The sequence below is a fragment of the Parus major genome, chromosome 10, assembly GCF_001522545.3.
Source record: "Parus major isolate Abel chromosome 10, Parus_major1.1, whole genome shotgun sequence".
NCBI classification, from domain to species: domain Eukaryota; kingdom Metazoa; phylum Chordata; class Aves; order Passeriformes; family Paridae; genus Parus; species Parus major.
In genome coordinates, this window is record NC_031779.1 from 11,783,918 (window position 1) to 11,797,205 (window position 13,288).

A 13,288-nucleotide genomic window follows, 5' to 3' on the forward strand; every position below is an offset into this window, starting at 1 on the left:
CTCCAGCCATAATGAGGCATTAATGATCTGCTAAATGCAATGCAGAGGCCAAGATGCAGCACAGCCATCCAAAACACGGAGCCATGCAGCATGTGCTCACCTGGCATTGCTGACAGTGAGATCCTCCCTGAGATCTTCAGCACTGGCTCTCTCTGCCTTTTCTCCTTTTCCAAACAAAGCAGCCCGGAAATGCCTCCAATTACTTTAACAGATGGCTCAACAGGGACCAAAGATCCCGGATTTTATCAATGAATGTGCATTGGCACAGGAGCACCAGCAGCCAGGGCTCTCCTCCCTTTCGGTGTCTCCTGGCACTGCTCAGTGTGACATTAGCACAGGATGCAGCACTCTGCAGCCAGGACAGAGCCTGCCCTGCCATATGTTCTGCATCAGCATCTTGGGCTCTCTTCTGACCCAAAGCAAGCCTCTGAACTCCCACTCTCTCTCCCTCACTAAAAGCAATAAGGGGCCCTGCCAAGCTCTTGATAACTTTTTGGAAAAAGAGCGTTGTTAAGAATTAAATCTTTAAATAACGGGTGACGAGTCCCCCGACAGCCAGAAGAGAACACGAGCTGCTGCAGCCAACTTACAGGCTTTGGGCTAGAGCAGCAGCTGCCATGGACCAAGATGTAAAATATACAAAGCACAGAGAACAAAACCAACCTAGAACATTGAGAAATAAATTAAAAATGCTTTTTATATCTTACAGGTTATGTTTTCATGTCAACAATATATTGGGGGAAAGTGTTTTGCTTGGAACTATCCTTGACTTTTTGGTCTCATTTTCCAGAGGTGATGAGCAGTTATTGGCACAAATTACTTTTCCTCATCCCTTTACATCCTGGCATCAATGTGGTCAACAGCAGTGCTGAGGGTCCTGCCTGTCTGTCCTTAAATCTCACTTATAAGTAGGTGTCCTGATAGCCTGGGCACATTCCCTCTAACACAGCCACCCAACTGAAGCTCCTGGAATGGGACCTCCACTCTCCTCAGCTCCCTCTTTAATATTTAGAACAAATGGGACCCCCAAAAGTTCATTGTGTCTTGATACTTGAAAAGACCTTTATGAAAATGTGAAACACCCACAGCCATCACAGAGCAGCACACACAGTCAATGCTGTACTAATATATTGACAGGAACATAAAAACCATCCACATGCCTTGAAATTGGAGTGGGCTCTGTTGTAAAACACTCCCAAGGGGTGTGTTCAGCCTGTCCCTCGGGATATCTTCCCTCAGACTGTCCGCTGGGGACCCCCTGGAAGAGGCACCAAATCCTAAAAGACAAAGGGAGGTCTGAGAATTGGGGCACTGTGATCAAGGATACAGGTCACATTTGGCTTTCACACTGTGCTGGCCAGATTTCTCACCTGAGCCTGCCCTACATGTGGGTCCTGGGGCACAAACAGCAGCCCATAACTCCTACACCTCCCAGTTTATCCTTTGGAATCCACAGTAGGTGCCCAGGGCACACAAAAGGGTTTTAAAATGCATTTATTGTGGGTGAAACTCAGGTGGTTTATTAGAAAACAGCCAGGAGTGTACAGGTATATGAAACACAAACATGTTTTGGGTAAACATAAGAGATAATAATAAGTAGAGAGCATGTATTCATATATAGAAGTATAAAATTTTATTGAACATTAAACTATCGGCTACTAATAAAAATCAATATTTTCTAAGAGATATGACACACCATTTCCAGGCACAATTGTGAGAGAAATCAGTGGAGAAGTGTAGGCAAATATTTGTTCTTAACAAAGGTTGCAGAAATATATATCTGAATTTTTTGTCTTACTAAAAATCTAATGCTCTTGACATCAATAAATAAGAGGCAAAGCATAGTTCTGCCATTAAATGGTTTTACCTGAGCACCAGCTGCTGCATTCTCTGTTAAGTTGTTGTTTAGATTTGCAATCCAGAACGTGCTGACAGCCCTGAAAAATCAAAATCAAAATGATGCTAAGCAGTTACCAAACAGGAAGGGATACATTTTCATAGCACTGCCCTGGACTTGAGCCACAACTCTCCTATTGACTTTAAAACTCCACACAACCTTTTAATGACACTCTTCAAGGAAAATAAACCATCTAGTAATGTCAGACATGGTCATTTATGGAGCCACATGCTGAACCTATTGTAAATTATATGTGAACGTTAACACAAAATCCGTGCTCTGTTCAATGCAGCTGAAGGAAATCCAGAGATTGGGGGGTTTTTTTAAAGTTAAGAAGCTTTGGAAAATTTCTGAAAAGTTAAACTTCTGGTCTGTTTTCTACAACTTTAGGTTGGGGTGTTCTGCAACTTTAGGGTGTTCTCCATGAATTTATGAAGCTTCTACATGAAAAAACAAAACAAATATCCTTGCAAGCTGAAAATGGCCCATTAAGAAGAAGATTAAGAGGATGTGATGTTTGTCCCAGTAAAGAGTTTTCCTTCAGAGGGAGGATCAGTAGTGGTACACACAGGAGCCAGATATAGCTGTAAAAACATTGTCATCTGTTCTTACTTCATTGGATAACATCTTTTTCAAGTAAGTGACAAAGATCATGTATAAAAACACTACTAACCTTCTATCACTGTCAGAGGTGCCTCCCTCAGTCCTGGAGCTGACTCTAACTACAGGCACTGTGCATAACTGTGGACTGATCTTAAAACTACTTTGGGGAAGATTACAGGCATAATTAAGGGAATATTGCAAAACACTGGTTTTAAAAATACCCTCAGCTCTCAGAGAGCATGTTTGAATCAGGGTCATAGAGTAAATATCTACATAAAGATGCATAAAGATAAGTGTGTCTTGCATGGTAAACCAACAAATCAGCATGGTTAATCCAGAAATTTTTATGATGCAACATTTCCAAAATTAAATAAGGTAGTCTTTAAAATGCACCCTGCAAAGTAATTTATATTAGTGAGATTCACATTCTTTCTCCTCCATTCTCAGAAGGTGCAGGGCCACATCTTTCCTGTAATGATCATCTTGGGTAGAGATGGTATTTTACTATTTCAGTCTATTTAATATTAATTGACATGCTCAGGGATATTGCATTAAAACCTGATTTGACCAAAAGGACTTAGCACAAGCTTCCTTTGATGTACAGCCTTATGAAGATAAATTCAGAAATCCTTCTTTTAAATGTAAATACTAAATTAGGCTAGTTAAAATACCAGCTATTTGTTACTAAATCTTACAGAAACCTTAACTTTGTACTCAAATGATCCCTGTCAGCATTTATATTCCCTCTTCAGGCATACAAAATTCCTGTTGACGTCAGTTATGTCTGTGCAAGACTGCAAGATTAACTAATATTAACCTACTTGGTTATTTTTGTATACAGAGGGATACTTGAAATAAATCCATTTCGTGGAATCATATCCTGTAATTTCCCCTTGATGGGCTGCAACTGTACAGAACATCTGGAGTCACAAACAGTATAGTCCCCATAGGTACAGCTCTGCTGGATCTCATTGTTTCCCTGGCAGTCACCCCTCAAACTTGTCATCTGCTCTTGTTTCTGCCTCAATGAGGGGTCCAAAAGAGAGTTAAAAATGAGGCACAACACCAGCAGTACCCAGCTCCCACTGACTGAGTGCTGGAAATCCACTGGGACCCTACACATGGGTACAGCACCTTGGAGTGAGCCACAGGGAGGGTAATAGAGACCCTGAACGTGTTCCTCCCTCCCAGCTGAGTCGTGGAAACACAAATAGGAAATGGATTTAGACAAAAAGGCAAGTGCTAAGATCCCTGCCAGCCTGCTAAGATCAGCCTGGCTGCTTCCATGCTCCCAAATGATGGGCAGAAGCTGTGCTAAGGAGGCCACAGAAGACTCGATTTGGACAGAAAACTGCAAGAACAAACTGCTCGTTGTTTTAAATAGCATTTCAGTTGTAGAGTTTCATTCTTCTGCATTTAGCTGCAGTTTGGCTAATTGTGCTTCAGATGGCTGCATGAAAAGCCAGACTTTTATCCAAAACCAGATTTTAGTTTCAATTAATATGATTTGTCCCAGTTTCAGGCTTGCATGGCAGCCCTGAAAAGTCACACACACAAAACTATAGTGATCACTCTCGTGACCAGGACTAATGTGATTTAAAGATCACTTACATTTGCACTCAGACATAAGGGTCCATGCCACCAGAACAAAACCCCAATAACTGATCAATTCCAGCACTGACAGAAAACCCAAGCCTGGAAAGGCACCCAGCTGCAGCACTGTCACAGTGGCATTTTACTGTATGTGCCGGCATGAAACACTGCCCCCAGCACAGGCTGCAGCCTTGCTGCTGTGGCCAACACCAGATGATTAAGGTGGCTCCAAACACTGAATTATATATAGTTCAGCAACACAATATACGTGACCTTTATGCACCGCAGCGTTAGACATGAAAGGGTCCGGCAGCCTGCACACGCCTGACGTGTGCCCAGCACCCAGCACATCCCAGCCTGCTCCAGCCTCCCGAGGAACCCCAGCTGCTGCTGGCTTGCACAGCACCACAAGCCTGGCTCAGAGCAGCAGATGGAGAAGGGGACTGCAGACAGCTCTGCATGACCCACACAGAGTGGGGCACAAACCATCCTGGCAATGTACGTCTAAAATTACATCCTCTAAAACCTCGGGATGGGAGGGGAAACCTTCTCCCTGTTTTAATCTGCCTCAGGGGCTGGAATTTCATGATCTGATGCTGAAGCAGGTACCTGTCTGTGTTATTTAGCTGCCTTGCTCTGACACACAAGCTGCTCTCTGGTACTGCAAATCATTTTAAATTCTTTTTAATCAAGGCTTTTTATTACATTTAACTGTTCTTCATTTTAATGACTGTAGATCAAAGCCACATGATTCTTTCAAAGAATCACATATTTAATCTTTTCTGTAAAATCTTCTCACTGATTCGAGTACTCAAAGCCCTCAGGGTGACATGACCAGGACTGGCTCTCACTTGGATTCTTGATTGCACCATTGCACCCCACACATCCAGATAAACCCTTGAGTACCTCCCTCCTGATAAAGAGCAAGACCATACACCATTCTTCTAAGGACCATTATTAGCATAAGGCTTTATTTTTCATCCCAGACACATTACTTGAATTCCAGAGGTTTAATACCCAAGGGGAAGAAAGAAAGCAAAAGTACATCCACATATACTGTACAAGTCTCCTGTCAACCTAAGGACTCTGTACACAGAATTAGGCTCTACAGACAGAGAAAATCACGAATATAAGAAGGCAATCAAACTCTGTGAACAATATATCTGAACAATATAAATCAAGTTGAGGATGCATGACGAGTGCTCCTGTGTTGTACAGGTCTTGTATTGCATTTTCATGAATATATTTTTTTCTGTGAAAGGGAACCCTTTCACACATGGAACACATCTCTATTTTTTGTCTTACACAGCTTTTTCAGTCCTTACAGGACTGAGAAAAAGGAAAAACACAGGAGGTCAGGGAGTGCTGCCTGAGCACCTACCCAGTGTACAAGGAAATGCTCACAGACACCAAAATATCACTCAGGGTCCTGCAGAGCACAAGCAATTGGACACGTTGGGACTGGAGCAGGAATCTCTCTTTTCCAGCTGGGACAAATATGGCTTTTGTTGTGACCTTTTTTTCTTTAAGTTCCTCTTCACAATGCCCTTGTGAGGATCTAGGTCAAAGCCAAGTTCCTGAGGACTTTTCTGGCACTGAAGTGACCATTTGGGTCTGTTCTGCTCATATTTCATTCCCTTTGTCACATGAACATATTTTGGGTTATATTTCACTTTGCCCTGACTTGAACAAGCCCTGTCTTTTTTATCACATTGCAAATTAAAGGTCCATTGCTTCATTGGCTCCATTTATAATTCACTGCTTTAATTAAATTAAATGAAAGTTCCCATTAGTACAAACTGTCCAGAATTACCATGACAAAGATTTCCCTATATCTGATCACACTATATCTGATCTGATAATATTAATTAGGCTGTGCTGAGGGAACCTGGCATTTATTTCAAACAGCTGCACTACCAGAGGAACAGTCCTAACTCAAACAGGGGAGAAGCTGGGACATTTCTTGGGGAAAAGATGCCTTATTTCAATACTCTGATTTCTCTTTGCATCACAAATTGTTCTTGATATTTAGCCCTGGCTAAGCAAAGAACTGAATTTGTTACTAATAAAATAAATCTCCTACCAGAACGCCATGGGCTCCAGGTATGACAACACACCCAGGGAAGCAGTGGTGACAGACAGGTTATTGAGGTACCTTGGGTGTTCATATCTTCCTCTCTCATCCACATCCTCAGCCAGCTGAAAATGCACAGGGTAACTGCCCAGGATTTGCTGCCCCGTGTTTTTCCAGTTCCACTCCTGACATGTGAACAGAGCTAAAATTCTTTAGGATCTGTTGAGACAAATGTAGATCCCGGTAAGGCGTTACAACAGAAACACACACAAAAAGAAAAACAGGTTTGGTGTTTTTTTCTCTCTCATTAGGCAATATTTTTTCAGAGTGAAACATGGTCTGGTCCCAGGAGGAAGTGTGAGCTCGGTGTTTCCACCCACAGCAGCTCAGGACCTGCAGAGCCCAGCGGCTGCACACCTACGGGCACGGGGTGCCAAGGAGCAGCTGCCAAACAGCATGTGCAGTGTTTAGCAATAGCAGTGACAGACACACCGCCCCTGCCAACTGCAGAAAGGGGGAGCGTTTGCCACCAGGCTCTATTTCCTGGCAGCTTCTAGTGCCGAGTGATTTTAGCCCAGACCTGCACAGCTCCCGTTTCCACCGCCTGCTACAGCAGCAGCTTTACACAAAGCCCCTGCAACAGCAAAACTGCGCCTCCACCCAGAACGTGTGAGACAACCGAGAGGAGGCCAAGCACAACAGGGTGAGACCCAGCACTTCTCTGAGCCAGGGAGGGAGCAGGTTTGATCTGCAGGAACCTCAGTATCTTCAGTCACATCTCATGAGCTAACTTCACACAGGCCCCACTGACAGCAATGCTGCTAAGGAATCCCCTCTAAGGGCATCCCCTAGAAGGTTTTTATAGACACAGTGAAGAAAATGTCTCGTTCAAGTCTAGTTTTGCAAGGCAGGCTAACAAATTTCCCCCTTTTTCATAGACAAATATACTTTTTCCCACACACACAATAGTAATTTGATGCTTTATATCACTTGCTTACAAACTAGGAAAGGAACTATCTGAAACCACCTAAAGGCAAACACATTAAAAATTACTCACTTTAATGTTCCCTCCAAATGTATCAAAAGAGAAAAACTGGAATTGGTATTGTCCATAACAGGAGTCTTCCATTTCTCCTTGAATAAGTCTACTTCTGGTCAGAAAACCAACCTCTGCCCTCCTATCAACACCATCTATGACTTCTCAAGTGGGCTGCCTGTGGAAACCAGAAAACTTTTGATTCAGGATGAACACAACATCTTTATTATTGAATCATTCCTTTAAGCAACCACCAAGTCTGGGTACATGCCATATCTGATCCCAGAGGCTGCTACTTTACACTGTTGCCTCTGGTAAAACTTTCAAGCCCCAAAATAAAATTAGGGCTTTCAGCTCTCATATGTGCCCTTGTGTTTATGGGATAAAAACTACTTAAAAAGACAAGTAAATGTAGAATGTAAAAGACAAGACAATGTAAATATTTACTACAAATGAGTACCCTGATAAAAAATATTTCATACCATCAATTTTCACTTGATTGTTTTTCCTGGGACAAGGAAGGAGATTAAACTCTTCAGCCTGATGCATAATATGTACTGGCAGTGAAGATACCAGGTCACTAGGTAACCAGCTTGTAGCCTCATCCACCAGATGAGGAATTATTCCTTTGGACACTTCCACTTTAAATCCATTATAAGGCACGCCTGAAAAATGAAGCAATCAATTATTTTTATTGTTGCACGTGGCAGAATCATGCAATTAGATGAAGAGCATACTGATTTAATTTTGATCTAGATAACCCTGTGCATGATGGAAGTGCTCTAGCCATTAAATACGTCAGTGCTATCTCTAAAATGCTAAAGCATTACTTTGAGAGAGTACTTCTGTTAGCTTGGTCAACATCCACATGAGCCAAAGACCACGGCATGATTATCATTGTTCAGGTTCACAGCAGCCAGGAAAAGCAGGGCAAAGCAACAGAAGGTGAGCAATTCTCAGGGAAGACTGAACCTTTTATCCATCCACTGAAAGCAGTGAAACGGGTGCCTTGTGTGAGGAAATCTCTTTGGGCTATGGCTAACCCTCTTGTTCCGTTCCCGTGGTGCTCCTGCTTATCCTCTGCTGTGGAAAGCTGATCCCCTCCGAGGATCCCTACCAGCGCCCAGGACTGCCTGAAGGAGACAGGGAAGGAGCAAACCGGTGATATTCCGAGCCCTCCACCCCGCAGAGAGCTTAGACAGAAGGGAGGGCGCAGCATGGACAACTCCCCTCCCTCTGGCACGGGTGGCCCGGTGCACATTCCTCCCCGGGTCCCCTCCGCATCCCCCCCGGGTCCCCTCCGCACCCCCCCCGGGTCCCCTCCGCCCCCCGCCCGCGGGCCCCGCCGAGCCCCGCTCCGCCCCTCGGTCGGGACGAGCCCCCGGCGGAGCGGAGCTGTCCATGGTGGCTCCGCTCCCGCCCCCGCCTCACCTGTAGAGCCGGCGGACGATGGAGCTGCAGCCCAGGCGCTCCCGCAGCTGCGTCTCCGGCGTGAGGCTGCGGGCGGCTGAGTGCCCCAGGGCGGCCGTCACCACACCGGGGATGTGCCGGGGCTGCCGGGCCGGGAGGGCGCTGAGCCGCTGGCCCTCGGCCGGCCGCAGGTGGGTTCGGAAGCGGCCCCGCCGCAGCCGCGCCGTGCCGCCGTCCAGGAGGCGCAGACCGAGCCCGCGGCTGCCCCAGCGCCTCTCGGAGGAGTCGGGGCCGTGGCGGAGCCGGCCGGGATGAGCGTCCCGTCCAGGAGGGTCCAGGAGCGGCTCCGCTGGCCTCGTGGATCCAGGATTCCGCCACGACTCACGCCCACGAACTTCTGCCCGAAGCCCTCGGCGGCTCGCCCGTACAGCGCGATGGTGGCCGGAGAGCCGTGGGAGCAGCGCTCCGAGCCCATGTGCAGCTCCGAGCCCATGTGCAGCTCCGAGCCCATGTGCAGCTCCGAGCCCATGTGCAGCTCCGAGCCGTGGCGGCTGAGGATGTCGCGGGTCCCAGGGCGACCCGTGGGGGCGGTCGGCGAGCACCAGCTGCCCCGGGTGGCGAGGGGAGCGGAGGGGCTGGGGGCGCGCACCGCCGGGAGATGCCAGCGGGCACGGCCGGGACATCCCCCGCAGCACCCGGGCTCCGGGGCGGGCGGCCCCGCTCACCTCCGTGGCGGATGCCGAGAGATTGGAGGGCGGCGGAGCCCTCGGGGCGCACGGCCCAGCCCGGAGGCTGTCGGAGCCGGGTCGCCACGGGGCGAGGTGCAGGGTCCTGCAAGAAACGGGCGGCGGTAGCGGCGGCGGGGTCGGCGGGACGAGGGGGCGAGGAGGGCGCGGTACCGACCTGATGCTGCGGCCCATCGCTGCTCCAGGACGCGTCCCGCGGCGGCACCGCGACAGGGAGCGCCTCCTGCTCCGGCTCGAAAGGCAGCAGGAGCCGCGGCTCCCCGGGGCCGGCCGCGGTCGGTCCCGCAGCCGATACCTGCGGCCCGGGCCGCCCCCGGCCGCAACACGTGCGCCGCGACTTTGCACGGAGCCGGCAAAAGGCACATTTTGCTTTGGATGTTTGGATGGTTTCGTTGGGGTTTTTTTCTTTTCCTTTTCCCCCTTCAGTTAACGTCGCGACGGCGAAAGCAGAACCCCCGTCCCCGCTCCACACACCCCCGGAGGCGGCGAGCACCAGAGCGGCCGCACGGACAGAGGGAGCCGGCGCGGAGCAAACCCAGCGGCTGCTCGACGAGCGGCACCGGCGGGTTCCAAACTTCGCTGCAGACACTTACCTGTCCCGACAGCGCCGACCGTGGACTCTGGCCGCAGCCTCTCGGAGCTGCCGGGCACCTGGCGGGGCAGGCAGGGCAGGGGCAGGCAGGCGCAGGCAGCTCCCGCTCCGCCGCTCCGGCTGCCTCCCCTCCGCCTCCCTTTTTATATCCATCTCCCAACCGCTGGCGGTGCCCGCACTGTTTACAGCGGCTGAGCCGCTGGCTCCTCCCAGCCGGGGACGTTCCCTCCAGCCTGGACGTATATCTACGAGCGGCGCTCTGATGCTCCGCTGCCCGCACGGAAAGGTCTTCCCCGGCTCCGAGCTCCGGGGACAGCGGGCTCCTTTGCCGAGCTCCCCGCGGGGCTCTGCAGACCCCGGCGGGGCTCGACAGCCCCATGCAAAGGATGCGGCCGGGTGCCAGCTGTCTCTCCAAGGGCAGAGGGTTGAGGCACCCCAGCCCCCAGCTCCCGATGTGCTGCACCGGGGCTTAGCATGTCTTAGCCCTTCTTAGGAGGCAGCTGACCCCTCTGGTACCTTCCCGCGGGGGTGTTTCACCCTGTACTGTGGTGTGTCTGGCAGATCTATGTATGACACTGTAACCCAGCAGCCGCAAAGGCTCCCCTGACAGTGGGTGAGCAGAGAGGTATTTGCCACTTCACCCCCCATCAACCTGTACTCAGAGTCTGCAGTGAGAGGAAGAGGCTCAGAAACTGCTCTGACAAGACAGACACAAAACCCCCATGTGCTGGGACCGTTTTCCTGGCTTGGAAGGGTCTCAGTGACATGGTACTGCCTGTCACACCATCACATCTATCACACCTGGCACTCACCATCACACACTGGTTTGTTTTCCCTGAACCCCAACATCACTTTTTTCCATAGATTCTGAAATACAGCACAACTGAGCTTCTGGATGACACATAAATACAGGTATCTGCTTTACTGCATCCACAGCCTCTCTCCCCCAGGGTCATAATTCCTCATCTCCATTCCAGAGCCCAACATCCTGAGAGGACAAGCCAGAAGTGGGCAGGCAATGGTTCCAGCCACTACTCCTGCCCAGGGCCAAAGCCAAAGAGGTGCAGAGCCACAGGTGCTGTCAGACTCAGAGACATTTGTGTGCCATCATCTGGTCAAACTGTTCCAATCTGTCACCTCTGAAATTTATTCTGGTGCAGGATTTCTTCTGACAGAGTGCACAAAGACGCTATAGTCATGTTAATAAGGAGCAAGTGCTGTCAGACAAAATATGGGAACAGACTGGAAGCAGGGGGGGCGGGTGAGGGGCACAGCCATGCCCTGTGCTCCAGGCAGCAGCTCTGGTGAGGGAACAACCTTCACTTGTGCTAAACAAAACCCATCCACTCTCTTACACCCCGTCCTGGGACCCAGAGAATTGCTGAATCTGAAGATAAGCATCCAGCCCAGGAAAACAAAACCAGATAACACTCCCTTGTTTCAATACTCCATAAATACAGGGAAATGCTAGAGCTGCCACCTTTGCTACCAGCTGTTCATCTGTCATTTAATGTTGGCACTTCTATTCCTGTCTCAAATAGCTTTTGTCATTTTCCTTCCAAAAAAGCAGCATTAGTCAGCGTTGTGCCTCCTCCTTATCTGAATATGACACATATGAATGCAGGTCATGGGAACGTAAAGCTGTTACCAGAAATACAGGAGGCTTCACTCAGGTTTTTAAAGAAAAATTTATCTACTCCTGGAAGTTTCAGGCAAGACAAGAAAAATAAGAGCATTTTGTCTTAAAACACTAAAAAACATTTTTTGTCTTAAAACACTTAAAACTAAATTCTCTGAGCTCAATGTTTGTAGAATTGCAAAATTTGAAGTGAACCTGAGCCTTTTAAATCTGCCAGGGCCCTAGAAATCTCATACAGTTATTTAAAGTATTTACTTCATGCAAAAGATTTCACAAAGTTGCAAGCTAAATAAAATACATTAATAATTAGTAATAGTAGAGGTAAATGTAAAGCACTTGGTTAGTGTTAACCTTTGTGCAGGCCTTACAGAACAATCAACAAAGCCAAAGTCACTCCTGCTTACCTGGGACTTTTCCTGAAAAAGCAATCAAAATCTTGAAGGTGTGAATACTGTTTAAATCCATTAAAGGCATTTTCTCTTTCATAGCCAGAAATAGACTGGTTTGATTCTTTTTCTTTTCTTTTTTTGAGAGAGAACTATTCTCAGGTGAAAGATTTCAGTGTCATTTCACCCCATATTAAGTTTTCACCGGCCTAAGGAAGAAAATTTCAGACTGAAAGGGACTCAATATATCACACTATTTTCTAGAGATTGCTGTCTCTTTTTAAAGTCAACGTAGAAACACTGATTACTATCTGCAGAGTGGTGTTTGGAAGCTAAACTCTTTCCCTTTCACTCCTTAGATTTCATTTTTCCAAGCTGATTTCTGTTTTGCAGCAGCACCGGGATGAAGTTTACACCACAGCCTCTGTTACAGGATGCATCCACAGCGTGAGAACACTCCCCAGCAACCTCACACCTGCAAATGAGAAATCGTGACTAATGCTCACTGCCTCCAACATACGCCTGGTGTAACTCTTCCTCACAAAAATAACCAACCCGAGCCCTCCTCCGAGTGCTGCTGTGGGTTATAAACTGCAGTTCACCCTTCTAACAAACAAAAATGGGACATTTTCTCTAATGGGCTGCCAGGGACGAGACAACCTCGTCCGTCCCGTGTCTTGGCACATCGCAGTGACTGTGATGCTTTGCCTACAAACAGCTGTAGCGTTCGATACCAAATATCGATGGCTGAGATTCCCACAGTAAGGCAAGGGCAGAGAACCAAGCTGATCTGAGAGAGTGGCCTGCGGCAGCTGACTGGCAGGGCACAGACAGGCCTGTCCAGGGACCCAGCTCTCACACAGGAGAGCAGGGAGGTTCCTCCCCTGGGATTTCTTCCCGGGCACACTCCCTCGCTGGGCGGTTTCCTGTTTCCTTCGAGAAAGGAAGGAGGAACGGAGACAGCATCCCCCGAACAGAGCCCCGTTCCCACGGAGTACCGGAGGCACTGCGGGGCAGCTCCGGCCGTGGGGGCCCGGCGGGCTCGCCCCAGGGCCAGCGCCAGCTCAGACACCAAAGGTGCCAACCCGGAGCCCCCAGGGACACGGACGGGACACGGGCGGACACGGGGGGACACGGACGGGACACGGACGGACACGGGGGGATTAGGAGGGACAGGGAGGGACACGGGGGTGCGACCCGTTCCTGCAGAGCCGCGGGTGGCCGGGAGGCGGCGCCCTTGCACAGCCGCTGTCCTGCGGCCCGGCCGGAGCCCAGCGATCCTGGAGCCTTCATTGATCCTGCCCATCCTTCA

General features: G+C 48.9%; 1 protein-coding gene and 1 pseudogene across 2 annotated transcripts in view; both read right to left on the reverse strand.

Annotated features, from left to right (window-relative positions):
• CEMIP (cell migration inducing hyaluronidase 1) overlaps nt 1-10,146 on the reverse strand; it is a 102,619-nt gene extending 92,473 nt beyond the window's left edge. For both annotated transcript variants that reach the window (XM_015639267.3, XM_015639265.3), the window contains exon 1: nt 9,953-10,146. The gene's annotated coding sequence lies outside the window, so the exon portion shown is untranslated. The remainder of the gene's footprint in view (nt 1-9,952) is intronic.
• The window catches only part of LOC107209125, a 48,826-nt pseudogene extending 35,544 nt beyond the window's left edge, over nt 1-13,282 (reverse strand).
• Between the last annotated feature and the right edge of the window lie 6 nt (nt 13,283-13,288).